Source organism: Stegodyphus dumicola, chromosome 11 (assembly GCF_044657685.1).
Source record: "Stegodyphus dumicola isolate Sdum_Otavi_A_Nest chromosome 11, ASM4465768v1".
NCBI classification, from domain to species: domain Eukaryota; kingdom Metazoa; phylum Arthropoda; class Arachnida; order Araneae; family Eresidae; genus Stegodyphus; species Stegodyphus dumicola.
The window spans coordinates 149,514,170-149,533,952 of record NC_140778.1 but is presented as its reverse complement, the minus strand read 5'-3'; the positions used below and the strand labels follow the sequence as shown (position 1 = coordinate 149,533,952).

The window sequence follows — 19,783 nt, the reverse complement described above, 5'->3', positions numbered from 1 at the left end:
TGCGCTGCTGTTTCACTGCATAGCCGTGACTCCTCGATATAGCGGCGCAGAGGCGAAACAAGTTTACATTGCGTCTATGGAAACTTTCATTCTTTTCCTTACAGATTCTTTGGGAAACGATGGACGGAAAGCATGACTCATCTTTGACTTGCTCGACGAGTGTCATGGCCAAAGAATATGTATCGTTGAGAATATGTATTGAAGAAAGCTTCGCAGAAGCAGAAGTGGCTCCCTTCGAACGAAAAGGGAAACAGCTGCGCATGCGTGAATTATCTGTCGCCAAAAACAGCGCCAAAGTTCGAACAGGTTTGCCGGTCACGTTTTCCACTAGTTTAAAGCTGTGTGACACCATTTTTTTCCCCTCCATATTGACGGATCAAATCGGACATCAATAATTCAATTTGCGATATGGATAATGCAAGTTCAACAGCCAGTGAAAGTGAAGCTTCACCTAATATTTCATCATTTCCCAGGTAAGCTTTATTTCTAACTTTTTATCATTAAACTTAAAAAATTGCTGAATGTAGTAAATAACATTTTTTAGTGGTAGCTTTTTATTTCCATGTTGACCAAGCAAAATTTTATCTAAATATACGAATCATGCAAGTTCTGTAAAGAGATTTTTCTACCTTACATTGCAGTAATAACATTTTTATTGCCTATACTTTTCAAATTTCTAAATGTTAGAATCTATGAACTAATAATTTTAATTAATGAAATGTAGAATATTGAAGGCCTTAAATGTAAATTAAATGTTTTTCTTCCGCAAAGGATCCGTTGGCGCCGGTGCGTATTTATTCGCCAAGCTCACCAACGGCTAATCGGCCATGATTTTAGCGGTGTATAGTTAGTTACGTTGCAAGATATTTAACAAATGGAAGCGATGATTTGAGCGGTGTACAGTCAAGTTATATGATATACAGAATATACAAGTAAAATAAATAGGTTAACCATGACATTTAGCGGTGTATAAGTTAACCCGGGAGGACGCGCGCTGAATTATTATGTAACGCGCGGCGCAATTAAACGATGTACAAATATAATAATGTAAAATAATGCATTCTATATTAATTATAACATTTATTATATAAAATTGCTTAAAAATAAGGTTACTTTTAAAATTAATGACAAATAAATCAAAAGTACTTACGTTTTCTTCATATGACTAAAAATCATTGATTTCTATGAGAAATTTGTGTTTTTATTTTTGAATGCAATTATAATCCAAATTATGCAGAATTATTACATGAACAGTGAGTTATATAATTAATTTTCAAATCAATTAGGCTCAAGAAGAATTATAGATATTTTGTGGTTTAAATGACGCTTCTATTTCACAGTGTTGTTGACATAGTATACTATTTTTTTTTACACTTCACATATATAGTTTTTGATTTTCTGTCTTTTTCTCTTGAGCACATGTAACATCTCTGGTAACATAATTTTCTTTTCTTTGTTTGTGAATCTTCAAGAGAATCTTCGTTGTATTCCTTCTGTTTCTGTTGTGATTTTAAATGAGGATCTGAAAGTGCAAAGACCAAAATAGAAGTGCCTCCTATTCCTGAACTTCTCTGGTGGAGTTTTAGTAGATAAAAGCAAGATCTTTGAATTTATGCTGGCAATATTTAATAACAAAAAAAAATATGCCCATAGGCCATCGGTTTGATACTCTGGCCACAGAGTAAGTGCCACCCATTTCGTCGACTATATCAACTGCTCCTTTTTTCACGAGGGTCCACGAGCAGCTGATCGGTAAAGTTGCTGAACACTGGTTGTTCGGTCCGAGGTTCAAATCCCACAAACAGGCTGGCTGCATGGGCATTTTCGTGGTTTCCCCATGTGTACCGTGTATACAAGCCAGTTTCCCTTAGAAAGTCCTCCACGAAGGCATCCTTCCCTTTAGGCAGATAGCCCTGGTGTACTTTATAATCTCAATAAACCAAACCTTTTGTCATGTTATAAAACGTAATTATTTCAGATTTTGCACAAGAACTGTTGACTCTCTTGTATGGCCCATCTGGCTACTGACCTGAGTAAATTTCCATGTTGAAAGTATAGAAGGTTCTAAAATCAACCATAGTAAATATTTTTATACCATATCTTACAGGTTTCTTAGGCATATACTTAAGAAAGGAGCATCGACCTTGAAAAGGTTCTAGCTTTTCGTCCAAAGTCATGTATTCCTCTACATGATATAATTTCTGACAATTCTTGACAAAATTTTCAAACAAATCTCTTATTGGAGCTATTTATCACTCTTTCTTCTGCCATCCCGTGTTCCAACATCATCAAATCATAAGGCACGAATGAAAAGAAAACGCTTATAGTTCATTGTTTTACGAAAAATATTCAATCCTGTTCCATCAGTCACCCATAATTCTCTAACATTTACATGGGAGGATAGATAATGGGAATGGGATTTACATAAGTCCTAGAAAAGCAAGAAACACTTCTCCATAGGTTTTGCATCTCTTTAAAATTTCCCGAAATTTTTTTTACATAAATATTAGAGCATTTCACAATCATTTCAATCATTGCATCATCAAATATTAGCTTCCATGCATCGATGGGTGAAGCCACATCTTTAGATGTGTATTGCAAGGCAATTTTTTATGATATTATGGGACACCATGCATCTTTGAATTCGAAAGGGTTCTTTCTTCCATTTTGTTGTTTTATCTTTTCCTCTAAAATAGTCACTTTGATCACAAGGAATGTCTTCTGAAGAGTTGCACTGTTTTTCGAATTCAGACTGATGATCACTAAATATACCTTCATCTCTAAATCTTGTAAGAAAGACAGTTTCTGAAAAGATGTTTGGAAACTTATAAGAAATGATGTTCTGCAAATTTACTTTAAAATGGACATAATTCAATGCTGTATACATTAGTGCAATTTAGAATATCCAAAGTGAGAATAGCTATGGACCTGAAGAAAGATGCCGTTTTGAACAACTTTCTAAGGGAAACTGGCTTGTATTTGCATGACATATGAGGTAAACTAGAAAAATCAACCATGCAGCCTGCCCTTTAACTATGATATGAAACCAGATCAAACTACCAGTATTCAAGGGTCTTAACCAGTTGTAGGAAAAATCTGAAGAAAATGCTTGCAATATCATGTAATGAGAAATTAACTATGTGTTGCATAGCAGGTTTACTTTTGCAATGTCGAGGTAGAGAATACTACTTTTTGTTTGTTTCTTTTTCTTTATATAAGTATTTAGCCATGGTATTCATTACATATATTCTCTGTCATTCATACAGAATACTAATATTTTTAGTAAAAAGTGTCTTTTTCATTACGTGCTTTGCTTGTCGATATTCTCAAAATTATGTTTAATAATTAGTGCTACTGTACATTTAATAGATTAATGGATTCATTACTAAATAATACATTTAAGACATTTTACACAAGCAATTTTTCAAAGTTGTTTTTTGAATTTACTTGCTGATAGCTTGCTTAAAATATTTTATTTTGCAACAACTGTCTTTTTCGTAATAAATTTGACAATGCCAAGTATCTTCAATAATATTCAAATCCTTTAAAGTAGCATTGTAAATAAAACTAGAATAAACATTATACATCTTGTTATCTTTCAAGATTCATTGAAACTTTGATTAATTACTCACAGCAGTGGTTTACTAACTTTGATGACCTTGGGAATACATAAAAGTATTTTGTCATCTCAGAGAACAAATATTTTTTTTTTTCCCATTCTAATCATCTATTGTATATAAACACCTAGCATCCTCTGAAAAGCAATTTTTAAAAATGCATTAAAAATATATCAAATTTTTAAGCAAGAAAACTGATTTAATTCTTATTATTTTAGGTAAAAATAACAGTAATAAAAATAAAAACTTAATTTAAACTTAACCCATGTTAATCATAATAGTTTAGGAGCCCTGTGGTTCTGCGTGTTTAAAGTCTTTTAAAAAGCCGTATTATGTTCCCCCCCACCTCCGGCGATTTTCACCACCTAAACTGGTACTGACGCACCTCTAGCAAGCGGCAAACAGACGGCAAATATTCTCTTTCTAAAAGCAAACCAGGTTGCCAATTCGCCGGGTTATCAGCTTTGAACGTTTATCGCCATTTTTGGCAATGTTTACATTTAACGGATCCTTTCCGGAAGTGCCTCCTAAAAACCTTTCTTATGTTTAAAAATAATTTATGATTAGTGTTATGGAAAACTTTAAATATTATTTTGGTTGATCTTTACATTATGGTAACTTGGCGTTTTTTTGGTGAAAATTTGGCGACCAACTCTCCTACAGCAACCCTCTATTTTTTTTTCCCGCCGCCATTTTGTCTTCATGAAGTAAAGACATGTTTCTTTTCTTTTTATCTACTGAACACTTCTTCCAACAATCTACTAGCCGAATTACACTTATGCTAGAAATTTTATCTAACAAAACTGCTTAATCATGACAAATATTCACTGCAAAATTGGGAAAAAGTGCACAATACCATACTCCTTACGCGTTTTTCAAAATAACACATACACATAAGCCATGTACACGCCGACTTATTTTTACTTAAAAAAACATTCCAGAATTGCACAAAAATGGCATTGCTCACACTCTTCACTATATCCATGTACACTGCTTTTTTCTCATAAATTAGAAAAATTTCACGAAAATACATGACAATTTTCTCAATCTTTAAACCCGGTAAAAAGAACATATATGAAATTACCTGATCGCGAAAAAGTATTTACCCTTTCCAAATATGAACATTTCCACATATAAAATAAATAAAATATCCAAAAACCTCTAAATCATCTATTACATTATACACGTCACCAACGAATTCATACCGCAAGCATTACAAATACTTAGTATCAAAAATTTAAATTATTTCCATGCACGTTTACTTCAACTTAAACGTGTACCAAATTCCTACAAACATAAAATTCACAAAATTAACTATCATTTAATTAAAATATAATTAAATTCAAAAACACTACTTAAAATATAAATGAGCACATACATTAAATTAATACATACATAAATACCCATTTCGAATTCACTTTAGTTACGGCCATGGGATCCAAAAATTCACGAACACTGTTTCACACAACACAGAATAAAGCCAAATACAAAACTTCCAGATTTTTTCCCGATTTCCCCCCTTTTCCGATTAAAGAACCGTAATTCGTTCATTAATATCACATGACATATCCCATGATCTCTCATTTCCCTCACACAAAATAATGCGTAATCGGAACTGAGTACTGCTCACATTATTACCAAAGTCCCAGGTAGTAACCTTTATCGCCTCCAAAATGTCGCCAAACTACCAGTTACCATATTGTAAAGATCAACCATTATTTTTAATGTAGCCTTATATATTGGCACTTAAAATATACTTGCAGCAATTTTCACATTTTATCTTATATTTTTTAATTTTATCAGTTTCTATAAAAACGCAAATTCATAGCATATTATTTTTTTCATTCGGGATGTCGAGTGATCGATTAATTTATTGTATATCTCTTGCTTAGGAAAAGGAAAGCAGCTACCAAAACATGATATCGATGTTTTTGTTATGGTTTAACATCTTGGAAAAATCCAGAGAGAAGATTCTTCGGATTTCCTAAGGATCCTGTGAGGTAAGAGTTTGTAACTTATATTTACATACACGCATAATTTATAAATATTTGATTATTATATCATTATCATATCTTTGTCTAGTAAATATACATTATCGATAATTTCACGTAGTCATTTATTTTGCAGTAACTACTTCATAAATTATCCCTAATTTTAATTTTATGACCGTCTAAATCAGATGGTACTTTGACTATTTAATAAAAATTATTGTAAATAATAAACATTAATGAATTAGCATTCTAATGTGTAGCCAAGTTGTCATTAAAATTACTTCATTTAAACGATGCTACATCTTCACTAGCAATAAATTCATTAAATCAAAGAAAATGAAGTTACTCTTTTCTGTTTTTACAGGTCAATACAGTAGGCTGCTGCCTGCAATAAAGATCTGCTCAGCAAATCTGCAGATGAATTATACAGAAAAGGAAAAGTGTGTTCTTATACACTTCACTGAAAGTGACTTCCGTACAACCAAATTCCGTTACCTACATTCCTGTGCTGTACCAAAGAAGTTAGGGCAAACAGGTAAACATGATTCTCTATACATTTATGTAAAATTAAATTTTATTCATTGTGATAATGTATGTTTTTACCTTGTTTTATAATTTCAATTTTTAACTGTGCATTTCGTGTTTGATGAATTAGTTATGTTTGTATCGTTTAGTGATGTATCACTAGCACTGGATGCAAACCATTTATTTTTTATATGAAGGTTCATTGAGTAAAGAAAAATACTTTTCACGAATCCTAACAATGAAAATTTAATTTTTTCCTAATGACCATTTATCATTGAAAAAGCTTGTAAGCAGTTTGTTTTTTTTTTTGTTTGTAAAGTAAACTATTTTTCCCATAAAAATCAGTTGGAGGAAGCAACGTCATTCTTGGATCACAGGTGATTATTTATTTAAAATTGACTACAGTACCTTGTGTATAAGTTCACAACTTAAAAAACAATGAAAATCATTAAAGAGCATTGCTGCTTCTGAGGGCATTTTTTTCCTTGCTGAACTAATTTTTGTGGCCCTTTAGTATTCCACATGTTTACAGAAAACGTCTTAACCCAAAACTAGAGGCATAAATATCGTATCGTTTTGTGATGAAAATAAGAAGATGTATAACAAAGAATCTTTTGTCAGTAAGAATAAGGTTGGTAATTTTTTTTTGTTTTGTTAGTTGCACAACATTGGCTGATATTTTTTAATGTAGGGTTATATCCAGGTTATATTATCTTGCTGGGGCAAGATGGTGCATAGCATGAAGGTGGCCAAATTTAAGGGCAACAAAATGATTATCAAACATACAGTGGATGGACAAAAATATGGAAACACCTTGTGAAATGCATGTTTGAAAAGAAAGTTTGATTTTAATGAAAAAGTAGGTGGCGCTGGCATTTTTGACTACTGATGCCACCTACACAACTTCGTAAATTTGCTAAACAGTTCAGTTGTTGTCGGAGTACTGTTATGTGAGGTTGTCATTGCCAATCTGTGAGCATCGGGCACATGTGAGACTGCCACGACAACCCCCATAGCACAAAACATCCTCAGGATGTCCTATTTAAGTCGCAATATACCGGGACATACTTAAGATGTCCTAAGGATGTTGATTCTCAGATGTCCTGAGGAGATCGTAATTTAACATCTTGAGGATGTCTTATTTAAGTCGCTATGTCCCGGGAGCATATAAGCAAAATGTACACTGCTAGGACAACGGCTTAAGTTTGGCCAATGACAATCCAGATAAGGATCAGCATTAACTCCGCCCACATGAGTGATGTCACATTCCTGACGTTTGTTTACATTCTGCTATTCGGCGTTAGGAAGTGCGTTCTTTGAATGAAAAACATTTTTACTTTGCAATGTAAATTTGTTCTAGTGATACTATTTTTTAAATTTTCCTTTAAAGTATTATTTCCTTACTCTTCCAGAAGGAATATAAATTTGTGTCTCAAACATTAAAAAATTTCTCACTATATGCGTGAGTGTGTATACACACGCATGCTCACATACATATATTTTCAATATATAATTAATCATATGTCAATTATATCTATCAATATGTGTGTGTTTTATGCATATAAATATGAGTGAGTGTGTGTGTATGCGTGTATTCATTTTTCAGAATGTCAGATTTCTAGGAAATAATCTACAAAGCTTTTTTTCTCTTAATTTTTCCCATCTTCACATTCAGTTTTTTTAAATAGTTAAGCTGAATGTATTCATATTTAATATTTCTGCACAACTTGATTTATCACTTAAAAATGCATTTATTTAATTTTGGATAAAGTGGGATGTTAATTCCAGTAGTATATGATTTTTAATAGTAGAGTAATTTCTTTAAAGAAGCTTTTCTTTGTTTTTATTTTTTAATTCCTTTATAAGAAAATTACGTAATAATATTACAAATAATTAATTTGTCACTCCTTACACATGTCTGAAACAGGTTAACAGAAAATTTTCATTCAATAGCTTTATAAATTTATTTTAAGCAGTATTTTAATTTAATAAGAACTAGTGTTGATAAGTGAATTTCCATTGCTTTCTTTATACATTTAGTTTAGAATTCAGTTTTCAGTGCATGTAATTATTCTCCTTCATGGCCCTCGAGCCCATCAGTGGCCGAGCGGTAAAGTCGCTGAAAATTGGAAGTTCGGTTCGAGGTTCGAATCCCGTGAATGGGCTGGCTGCATGAGTGTTTTCGTGGTTTTCCTCATGTGTAATATGTATACGAGCCAGTTTCCCTTAGAAAGTCCTCCACAAAGGCATCCTTCTCCTTAAGCAGATAGCCCTCGAGGCTTTGCCGTAATTAAATAACCTAACCTAACCAAACCTTCATGGCCCTCCCCACACAGCCCAACAGAGGCTGAGTGGTAAAATGACTAGAACACTGATAGTTCGATCTGAGTTTGATTTCAGTTGGACAGTCTGGCTGCATGAGCACTTACCTGGTTTTCCACATGCGTAACATGGATATGAGAGTTTTTCCCTTAGAAAATCCTCCACAAAGACATACCTCCCACATAGACCTTGTATGCTTTCCATAATCAAACAAACCAAACCAACCCTCCAAGCAAAGCAGCTCCTCAAAAGAAATTCTTCATATCTGTCAAGCAAATGACATTCGTTAATGTAATAATCTGTAATCATACATACTAAATCAAACTCGGAGTTGTTATTAATTATGCTTACAGAAACAAAGTACAGATTTTGTTGATTAATTTGCATTTTAGAAATAGTTGAATAAATTTCTGACCTTTAATAAATACAGTGAACTCTAAGATGACCACCAGCAGTTCTACATGATTTTAATTTTGTGTAAAGCTTGTCATTTCAAAAAGAAGATGTTCAGTACCAGAATTTGTGTATTGAGAAGAAGTAGTCAGTTTCAGAAATGATCACAAAGAAAAAGTTTACTGTGTTAAAATGATAATCTGTTCCTAACTTTTTTGCAGGGTTTGATTTGGTTTATGTGATTTATAGCATTTTATAGCTCGAGGGCTATCTGCCTAAGCAGAGGGATGCCTTCATGGAGGATGTTCTAAGGGAAACTGGCTTGTATACACATTACACATGGGGAAAACGATGAAAATGTTCATGCAGCCAGCCTGTTCGCGGGATTCGAACCTCAGACTGAACTACCGGTGTTCAGCGACTTAACCGCTTGACGCTGGTGGGCTTCTTTTTTTGCAGGGAAGGAAGTGTAGGACATATCTAAATAGTCCATGTTAAGATTTAATCTAGGGAATGAATAATGTTGAAGCTGAAATTAAAATTATATAAATTTGAATATCATGTAATGTTAATCTCAAATTTCGTTTCCTGTGATGTGATTTTTTTTAATGTAAAGATCAGGCTCTGATATATTGATATATATATAAACTTTAAATATAGTATGAAGTCTTATATTTGAGTATAAGCCCCTGGTGGGTCGAAGACACGCTAGGAAAGCGGGAGAAATACCTTATATTACTTCCCTTTTTAAAGGGCGACTTTTTTTTTAAGGGGATCCAATCACTAAATCCTGGGTGTGGATATACCTCATCCAACACCTTTTTAGTTTGGGCGCCACTGTAGAGACATTAGGATTTTTTTGGGAAGCCGTAGAGATGAAAAATTAGCAACCGCCTTCGCCGTGAATCGAACCACGGACCTCTGAAATACCGGGCCAGCGTGCAGAACCATTACACCACGAAGGTACGCTAGGAAAGCAGGAGAAATACCTCATTAGGAAAATTTTTTCCCTCTAATTACAGGACAGAAAATGTTTTTCAATCGTGCGATAATTTCGCAGTAAAGATAATTCTCTGATGACTATCCAAGATTCTAGAAACTTTGGTCTTATAGAAATAATGCTTAATATTAATATTTATTTATAATCTCAGAACTATAGGTCACTTTCAGAAGTGGTCGTTTGAGAGGCGATATTCTATATATTTATTTACTGATACTCTCAAATTCCAAAATTTGTTTATATTCTCAGAAATATTGGACAGAAGGTGGTCCCACACGTGGAAAATTTTACATTTCATTAAAAATGAATTCGGCATTATTTAACTATTTCCCTATAATTTAATTAATTAGATAAAGAAAAATTATGAAATAGTACTGTTTATTACGGAATAATGTAGGAAGTTCTGCAGAACTATATTCTTTCGCGTCATTGCACATTGTATCCGGCAAACTACTAGTTCCTCGTATTCTTCCGCAAATCCGTAAACATCTGTCTGATTTGAAATGAAATCCAAAATGGCCGCGCCATGAGGTTAACTTGTATGCATATTTTTTGTTGCATGAAAGGTAAGTTCAGTTGCAATACTTGTATGTTTACTTTTTTTGCTTTTCGAATTTATGCTATTTATGTCATTTTGACAGTTAAATGTTTCGCAGCTTTATGAATTGTTACCATTCTGTCGTGAATTACGTGTATCTCAATGGATGGCTGTCTTTTCAAATATCTAATTTGCCCTGCTATCCAAATGTTTATGACTGACTTTTTTTTAAGTCTAGTTTATGCATTCAGTTTCAAAATAATATGTGATCAGATTTCTTATTATTTTATTGCAGCAATAAATTTATGTTAAATAGTTTGAACAATTGTATAAAAATAAGATTTTGCATTGTTTTGTCCAAAATATGTATGGTTGAAACATTATCTTAATCTAGTTTATAATTCAAGTTTTTTTGGGGGTACTCTTCTGTTATCGGGACCAGAATTGGAAATGTATGAACCTGTGTTTGTAAGTATGTGCATAGATGTGTATATGTAGACACACACACATACAAATATACAAGCATACATAAATACATTTCTGAACCCGGTCCTGATAACAGAACAGTACCCTTTTTAATCTTTTATGAATATTTTATAAAAGGATTAAGCATTTTTCAAACTGCATATCATTTTAAGATTCGACTTGCAGGAAGACAAAATATGGTCATTCAATCAAATGCTTATGATTGCTTTTAACATTTTCTCATAAATATTGTTTGCATTTTTATTGTATTTTAGATACTTTAGTTATGTAAAGTGAACATGAGAATATTAGGAAAGCTGAAGAATATGAATAGCTACCATAATACATGTATTTTTTCATCGAGCCCATTGTTTTAGAAACCAATGCACCATTATTATATGTTGGCTTATTTTATAGTTATATGCAGTTTAATTTTCTGTTCATGTTACTGTAGTATTGTCATTATAATAAAAGTATTGATAATTTTTGTTGAATCTTGCAAGTTGCCTAACATTCAGAATTATTACTACCGAATTTTACTGATAGGTTTTTTTGAGTTGACTGTCTGATAAATAAAATAAACTGGTGTTTAAATTATATGCATTTCTCTTAATGTTTTATTGAAAGTGAGATGGAAATATAAATGCTATCCAGAAAAGTGAATTCTTTTTGCCTGAAATAACAAACTGTACTAAATGATTAATGTTTATATCATTTTAGAAATGTCAATATTAAAGTTTCTCCTTCTTTTCTTCTTTGATTTTGAAATAATTTATAATAAAATAATATATGCATAAGTGTAATTAATGTAAAGTGTCATTCAATAATATAATTTATTTTTACTGATATTTTATATTTCTTATCTGGGTTTTCTTTTGGTGTTAGAAGGAGGAAAAGACTAATGTTTTAATTAAGGAAATATTGAAAACCCGAATTATTTCCTGAATCATTAATCAGGCCAATATATAACATACAAATTTTCATACAAAATTATTTCTTTGAGCATATTATAAAGAGCTCATTTAATTTTATTATTTGTGCAAATTTTAGACAAAAGTAGCATATAACAGTTAAAGATTTATTGAAGCCTACTTGTTACGTGTGGTAACAAAGAAGTGTGAAAGATATTGTCACATTAGCGAACATGACGATCATTGATGCTTAGTTTAGTAATTTAATAATATATTGAGAAATGCTGGGAACTTTCAGAAGTATACATTTCGGAAATGATGGGCTTCATAAGAAATTTACATGGTTTTATTATTTATTCTTTAGTTAAGAATGGATTTTAGATGTTCATGTGAAAGAATTCTGTTTAATTATATGCGAAAGAATGGTTAAAGTTTGGCATTTAAAAAATGAATTAATAATATGCAATTATCTTTTTATTATACATATATTACTATATATTTCTAATGTGCTATGTAAATGTCATTGCTAAACGATTGAGATACTATTGTCAGGACAATCTTTTCTTATACATGAAAAATTCTGATACTTTCTCATACTTGCCAACCTATGACACTCAAAAATCAGGAGATTTTTCACAATGTTAAAAAGACTTTTTAAATGATAAAAATATAGTTTTTAATAATGAATTAACTTTAAATAGTTACTAAGTCTTAAATGCAAGCAAAACAAAAATACCTTAAACATAAAAAACATTTTTATTACTTTCATCGTTTAAAAAAAAAAAGCCACTTTAATCAGTTTTCATACAAATGTTATGGACAGTAGCAGATTTTGCTCTCGTTAAGAAAGAAACTTCATAATTTTGTTCACAGCAATTGCCACGTAGGCCTGCTTTCGCTAATAAAAGTTTTTCTAATGTGTCATCATTAATATTAGATCTAAATTTAGTCCTCGTTTTCGCAACAACACTGAAAATCCTCTCACACTCTGCATTACTATGGGGATCTGTCAAGATGGCCAACATAATTCTAGAGAGTTCACTATATTTTAAAATTCCATCAGCACCTTTCAGTTTTCCAATTAACCTCCACTGGGTGTCAATCCTAGCTGATTTTATAACTTCATCCAAGTTTTCTAATTGTAAACTGCAAAATTGCGACTGCAGTATATCAGTAGCAACATCAATATCACCATCTTTCATGACTAAACGAAGTAACACAGGAAATCTATTCAAAAAGTACCTTATATAAAAAAAAGATGCATTTGCTAGAGCAGAAACATCAGCAACTTTAGCATGCAGAATCACTTCATCGTTGACTGGAAATTTATGTAGTGTGTAATCACATACTCGACAAAAGTAACTTCTAACATGAAGATAAAACTTATTTTTGTGTTCTTCTGAAAGTTCTTCCACTACTTTTGTAGTTGCAGCTCCTATTACCAAATCTTCATCTTCCTTCTGATTTTCTGTTTCACCATAAATCACATCATATATAGAATTACAAGACAAAACACAGACTGGTTTTACAAACTTTGATAAAATGTCTTTAAACAGATCATAAATCATTGATTGCAAAACATGAATTAATGGAATTCTGCTTTGTAGAATTGTGTTCAGAACATCGAATGATGGCAAAATGAATTGTAAAAAAAAAAGCAAAAAGCTTTGTTAAGGTCCGAAGAAAAAAACATAAATATCCGTTCTTCACAAGATAAACTTACAGTAATCGGAAAATGTTTCGTGTGTTGAGCAATTTTTTCTTTTATTTTGAGAAAAATTTGTATCAGCTTTACGCTTATATTTTGCAGTATTATTTTGAGAACTGCCAGTTGAATTGCTGAATGATGCAGAAATTACAAAAAATCAAAATTTTTCTCATTTCAGTATTATGCAGCTGTTGGAACTGTTTCAATTTTTCCTTTCTTTTAGAACTCCTTTCAAGATAATAATAAATATCAACAATGTGTTCATCCACATTTAATGGTAAAGAAGCTGCCCCTTTTTCAGCTGCTAAATTTAAGAGGTGACAGGTGCACCTCATAATCTGCAAATCTGAATTTGCCTTTCTTAAGATGCCTGCAACACCAGCCTTCAAGCCTACCATTACTGGTGCATTATCGGCACCAAGCGCTAAGCAATTATCCAGAGGGACTGCATTTTATTTTAAAGTTTTAATAATTAGCTGTGCTATATTAAAGCCTGTCGAATGTCCTTCTAAAGTGGGGACAGAAAGTAAACTGCACTCAATTTCTGAAGACTCTGGATTGAAAAAAGAAACAACAATTGGATACAGTTTTGAATCGGTATTGTTGCTTCCATCCGTAGAGAGGCAGAACGGAGCTGTTTTACTGCAATCAATAACTGAAGATTTATTTTTTAAACCCATTTCTTTAACAACTGCACCTGTTTTGGTCCTTGCACTTGAGTATTTCTTAGCGATTTCACTATCGGGAAACATTTTTCTAAATAAAGCTGCAGCGTGATCCGATGCATTCAGTGGCAGGTTGTGCTCCAGTAAAAAGGCAGAGAACAGACATTCTGCATTAATCACTTTTTGGTCTTTTGTTTCCGAAGAAAAATTTAATTTTTCGTTTTTTCAAAACAACTCATGTTGTCCTTGTGTTTTTGTGTACGCACATGTTTGAGAACATCTGCCCTTCCACCAAGCGAAATCGAAAAATCGCAACGACAGATGGTACACCTCGCAAATTTATTACATTTCCTTGAAGAAATAATGGAAGGAAAGTCAACTGTGTACGATTTTTGAAACGTGCACGAGTATTTCACCTTTCTCGCAGACATATCAAAAGACGACAATTTCTAAAACTATTTCCTATAGGCACGTGTACTCACACAACTCAGGACAAGATGAATGAAATAGCGAAAGAACATCCAAAGAACGGCCAACGGCCTTGAGCTTGCTTTGTGCTCATTGGCTAATATATGCCAGATGACACGCAGTGGAGCTCGATGCCCATTGGACAACTGGAGAACGAAGTTTCTGGATACGTATGCTGTCGATCACAAAGCAGAAATTCTCATCTGATTCGCAAGGTTTCATTTTAGATATAATCTAGAGAAAATTCAGTTGCTTTCAGACGTCCAAAACCACTTTTTTTTTTTGTTCATATAACGAAGTATTAAGCCAAGTTCCATAAAAATCGTGAGAAATATTAAGAATAAGAAAAAGTCAGGAGAAATATATTGTAAATCGGGTTGGCGGGAGAGCAGTCGAAAATCGGGAGTCTCCCGCCTAAATCGGGAGAGTTGGCAACTCTGCTTTCTTATCATCTGCCCTCACATCTTCAACTTATGCTAAAACTGCAAGAGTATGTATACTATAATAGCAAACTATGAATATGCATTCCACACACATGTATTTACATGCTTTATATTTAATCTTTATTTCTGAATTATTCCATTGGATAAAAATATGTGAATATTGACCCAATATATATTTTTTTTGTGTGTGTGCATCCTAAAATTTCTTGTTTCTTATAAAGTGCTTATTTGAATTACTACTTGTGAACAGAGCAGTAGATATGAACCATAAACTAACCATTTTGCCAATTTTCACAGCTTTGCAGATAGTCAGAAAGCACCAAAATTTGTAATAATGTTAAGTTTAAATGATGTTCTATACTTTTGTGTTAATTTTTCTATTCTATTAATTCTATTACTGTGTTATCATACTTTCTGTAGGAATTTCAACTGGTTAAGATGTTATTACCATCTGGAGAAGAATTTGGTTTTCAAGCTAGAAAAAATTGCAGCTGAAGGATTTTGTAGAAGGTCAGTCAAACTGGTTTTAGTTAATTATAACTTAATTTTGGGTGAAGAATTCTCAAATTTATTTATCATAAGTGTCTAAAGGTCTTATAAATTAAATTCTGTTTGTTTTTGAAATTTTTCATTTCTTTGATTATTATTATTATTATTATTTTTTTTTTTAATTTACTAACTTATGTCCAGGCACATAATGTTGCATTTAATGCCATACCTTTAATATTTTAAAATGTTAAAATAATACATTTCACTTAAAAATGTGGTTGTGACAGTAAATTTTCTGTTACATTTAATCATATCTATAAACATCGGTATACATCATTTTTCAATAATCTGTATATTATTTTGTGCATTTCTTTTACAATCAAGATCTGGCATATGACTTGCTTTTCAAACTGATAACATGGTGTAATAATGTAATCTAATGGTTAAAGTTTACTATGGAACGGGCCAAATTTAATAAATTATTCTTTGATAGAAATTTATTCATGTGTTCAGTGTGTCTCATCTCTTTAAATTGCTAAAGTAAATTTTATGTACTTGCATTTAGGAATTTTGACTGTATCAGAGTAATTTTGTTTCAGTTATTATAACATGCAAGGGAAAAAATTCATACATAGCTCCGTATTTAAAATTAGTTAATTAAAGTCCTTAATAAAGAGGGACGTTTTGTTGTTTTTAATGTCGATAGAGTTTAATTCAAAAATATGCCACATTAAGGGTTACTTTTTAACCTAGTTTAAAATTTTCATTACTTTAAAATGTCCAATAATTGTTATTTTAACTCCGATATTGTAATAATATCAAAATTCCTTACTTCTTCATAGGTAATCCAAATGTAAAACAACAAAAGAAAAAATTAAAATCTAGAAGTATATTTATTTCATACCTCTAACAAATAAAAACAACACAAGCACTTTTTACTGTCTATCTGCATAGTGTGGCATGTCCCGTAAGACTGAGATTTGTATAGTCAAATCCATGTTTCAGTTAAAGGAAATGCATGCACAGTCTTCTGATTTTCACTTCGATTAAGGATTCTGTATATACTAGCATAAGAAATACTATATTAGTTAATGCAGTGTTATACATCAATATTTATAGACAATTATTGTGGCTATGTTTATTATAATTTTGTTCACTGTAATGGCTGGAGTGCCTAAACCATCATGCTGTGTAAACAAAACTCAAATCTTCATCTCTGCATACTGCTCCACTAGTGTTTAAAGCACTGAAATGGTGATTATGGTAGAACATCTTTGGTAAAAATTTACTCTACTGTAACCCTTGGTGAATCGTTTCTTTTTTTATATCAAGATTGTCACCAATTTCAAGGTGGCCGCTACACAAAACCAAATAAGAAGTCAAAGACATACACAAACTCTGTGTCCATGTACACATCGACCTATTAAAACAGAGAACTGCACAAACTGGGCATTGTGCACTGCCTTAACTTTGTCCATGTACACATTGATCTATTTTCACTTTAAGAAAATCAGAAAGTTTAAAATATCATATTTACCAGAAAAAATTTGCCACTGTCTTAACACACAGACACCCAAAAATACACAAACAGAGAGGAATAAGTTACCAAAAATACATATTTCCTAACATAAAAACATTAAACAATAAATGTTCTAACAAAAATTAACACACATAGACGAAAAAATAAATGAAACGTCATTTTTTTAGCATATCTTTTTTTTCACATGCATATGTTTAGGCTTCCCACCACCATCCTCCAGGTAAGCAATTCAATTAAATTTTTCGTCTCTTAGTCACCTCAGACGTACTCAAACGATGGTAACCACACCAAAATAATAGCATGTTCAAAATACAAGACCATACCATATCCGTGCAACCAAACACAACAATTGAAAAGAATGGTAAGAACCAAAAACCTGGGTCCGTACAAAAGGTTTACTATTACAAAAAGTAGCCCAAAACTAAATTTATCACAACACGTTGGCAATATTTGAAGAAATAACTCCTTTTTATTGACGAAAAAAAAAGTTTTTTTTTTTTTTTTTTTTCCAAAGGCTACTTTTGCCAACATTAGGGTTACCGAAAAACTTATTTGACGCAATGGGCTTCCACATTTCACAAACAACCAATACCACTTTGCGATATTTTTTCAGACAGAAACCAAGGTGTACCATACAGTAAAGATTAGCCACATCTTCATTTACTACTGTTATAAGTACTTCTTTGGTAGATTTCTGCAGTTAAATTCAAAAGTTTAAAATTGCATTAACATGATCAGATTTTATTTTCTGCACGTAGCTAACAATTACTTATGTGTTGTCAGATAAATGTTACCAGATGCAGTTAATTATTTTTTACTTGCCAATCTCATGAGACAAGTTTTTTTTGCTCCTGCAAGACAACTTTACTTTGTGTTGCAAAAAAATTCATTCTCACTCTTTTTGGACTTGCCTACACATTAAATTTAAAATAGTTTTATGATTAGGTAAGATGTGATTATCATAATTTTGTTTCTCTCTTTATCTTCGCAACTTTATATATTGATTCAGTATCCAGGTTACCTACCAGTGGCTGATTGATAAAACTGCTCATATGTTCAGCTGGTGGTTTGAGTTTATTTTCTGACATAAAAAATTTTAAAAGGCATCTCCCATGTTTATTTTACTATAATCGAAAAATCAAATAATTGCTACTCTGTTTATAGGTACTAAATGTTAAAATATTTTAAATGTTTCCTTTAATTTGCATTCTAATTTGCATAGTAATTGTGAGTGTTTTTTTTTTTTATTTTAGGTGCTGTGAAAGGCAATGACAGAGATCCAATTTATCAAGAGTTCTTATATATATAAGAATACATGGATATAAGATTGTTTTTCATGAATTCAAGTAAAATGTGATAAATTGGATTAATAAAAACTATTTTTAATTTTGAAAAGTGTTTTTCCTCTGTTAATTATAATATAGTGCCATAAATTTCTGAATGTGTTTATTTTTCATCCAAATAAATAGCTTTACGAAAATTTGTCATATTAATAGATATTGCATAATTTAGGATTATTATATTTATTATAGCAGATATTATTAGATAGCTATAATATTTATTATAGCAGATTTAGCTGAACTACTTTTTTAGTCTCTTTGCAGATGAAGTCACAAAGGTAAGTGGTTAGATATTTTTCTGTATTCCCCATTAAGTAATTTTATCTGGTAAATTACCATTACTTATATACTAAAGGTGAAAGAATAAGCTTTCCTTGAAGATACAAAAATTTGCAGATATTTCAAAAAATTGGTATACGTAAAAAAGTTCTTAAATTGCCACATATGCGAAACTGAAAATGTTATATATGAAATAGTTCAGAAATATAAATATTTTCACTATTTTTTAACTATAATTCACTGCATTTGTTATATATAATCACAGTTTAAGGTAGCAGTGCTTTTCTCACTGTGATTTCTCATGTATTTTGATTCATAAATACACATACATATTTTGATTTCTCTTTTGAGACCGAATAAAAAATGAACTAAACATTCTCGTTGACTTGAATAAAAGCTCACCTCAAAATAAAATGAATTAATAAATTTATGGAAAATTTTATATAGCATATATTGAGCAGAAAGAGTAAACTGAATATACTTAATGGAATTAATAATTGGTGGAGTTGATTGCAGAATAAAATGCCTTAATTGCATGGTAAACAGTACATCTTTTGGAGTTTTTCTATGTTGCGTAAAATGCAGATATAAATTTTTGATATTGATTGTCATAAAAATGGCAATTACTGTTTTATTTTGCTCTGAAATGAATGGTTAGTAATAAAATTCTGGATGAGGCAACCTTTAACATGAGCTAGAATTTACAAAGTTTAATTTGGTGCTGATTTCAACTGGTAAATTTCATTTTACTGAATTTTGCATAAAATAATACCAATGAACCATTGCAAATTATTTTCAGAACTTTTTTTTTAATCTAAAAGGGCTATTAGTCTTGAAATGTGACTTCATATTGTCAATCGTAAACTTGTTTCCTTTTCATTCAAGTCTTGCCATTTGGCAAAATTTAACATGGTTTACCTTTAAAATCTAATATATTATTGACTAATAAGCCAAGCTATTTAAAAGCATTATACACAGTTCTTAACAATGCTTTTTTTTTAATTTTTAATCTGATTGATTTAAAATGCATTTAATTCATGATATATCTAATTGAAAACATGTAATATTTTTACATAATTACATGATATA

The 19,783-nt window shown here is 31.4% G+C and overlaps 1 long non-coding RNA gene across 2 annotated transcripts; it reads left to right on the top strand.

The window, feature by feature from the left end:
- The first annotated feature begins 7 nt into the window (after positions 1 to 7).
- LOC146994424 (uncharacterized) lies at positions 8 to 18,470 on the top strand. Of its 2 annotated transcripts, none has more exons than XR_015044146.1 (5): positions 8 to 473; positions 5,510 to 5,617; positions 5,973 to 6,143; positions 15,467 to 15,556; positions 18,329 to 18,470. It is a non-coding gene; the product is annotated as an uncharacterized LOC146994424 (long non-coding RNA). The 2 variants fall into 2 exon arrangements; XR_015044147.1 differs by lacking the exon at positions 8 to 473 and adding an exon at positions 812 to 932.
- Positions 18,471 to 19,783: the final 1,313 nt, after the last annotated feature.